This window comes from Notamacropus eugenii, chromosome 2, assembly GCF_028372415.1.
Source record: "Notamacropus eugenii isolate mMacEug1 chromosome 2, mMacEug1.pri_v2, whole genome shotgun sequence".
In the NCBI taxonomy this organism is placed as follows: Eukaryota; Metazoa; Chordata; class Mammalia; order Diprotodontia; family Macropodidae; genus Notamacropus; species Notamacropus eugenii.
In genome coordinates this window covers 384,947,642-384,948,803 of record NC_092873.1, presented here as the reverse complement: position 1 = coordinate 384,948,803, position 1,162 = coordinate 384,947,642, and positions in this window count along the sequence as shown.

The following is a 1,162-nucleotide window of genomic DNA, read 5'->3' as shown; positions in this document are numbered from 1 at the left end:
TTTGTATCCAGGTTGTTCTTGGAGAAGAAAACAAGCCTCTTAGCAATAATAAAAAATTATTAATGGGGAAAGTTGGGCAGGGGGAAGGAGATAGGGAGGCCTGGGGCGGGGGGTGGTGGTTAGGGGTTGACCAGATGTCTAAATACTAGTGGTTTTCTGGTTTCTTGGTTTGACCCCCTTCACCTCCTTCAGCCCTGCTAAGCCTTTGGCCAAAGCCACTCACCGTTCCAACTACCCTTCCTACTTTTATCCCCTTCAACAACCTGTTGAGATGACTTGTGTGGGGAAAAGTGGAAGTCATTGGTTTTCTCAAAAAGGATAAAAAAAAGTATTTCCTACCCCCTCTGAAGTCTTATCTGGCTGGCATCATACTCGCTTCACCTTTGATACTGGACACTCTTATCTATTCAGCAATTAGCACAAAACCATTTTTTTCCCTCTTCTAAACCAATCAGTTGGCCTGTTGTATTTGTGGATGAATCTTTACAGAATCGCAGAGTTGGAAAAAACATCAAAGGTCCATGGTCCTATTTCCCTGGCTTAGAGATCTGCCTCAGATCTCAGAGAAATTGATCTCTCTTCCACCTTTCATTATTAAAGTTCTGAGATAGACCTGTATATTCCCAGCCAGCCAAACAGGGTTTCTTTTACCAAGAAGGGAAATAGATTCAAAAGCCCCTGTTCCAAACAACAGGTACGGAAGGAAGAGAAGGAAAACGGGGTCTAATAAATAAACATTTAACAATAACAATAAACATTTACGGAGTACCTTTATGTCGGTATAAAGCACTGACGTTACAATGATATATAAGGCCCAGTTTCTGTCCTCAAGGTACTTATAAAGTAGGTGGGGGGAGGGAAATATAGGTAAAATAATAAGTAGTAAATAATGAAAATTAAGTGTCAAGTTAATAATTACTCCCATTTCTATTGCGCTTTAAGGTTTACAAAACCAACACTCTTGTGAGCTAGGGAGAGGAAGTATTATCTCTATTACACAGATGGGAAAACTGAGGCTCAGAAAAGTTAAGTGATTTGCCCAGGGTAATAAAGCTAGGAAGTATTGGAGCTGGCACTTGGCCCCAAGTCTTCTGACTCCAAATCCTTGTTCTTTCCATGTATAGATAATTATGCTTAGGAAGTTTCAAGGACAAGGATGTCA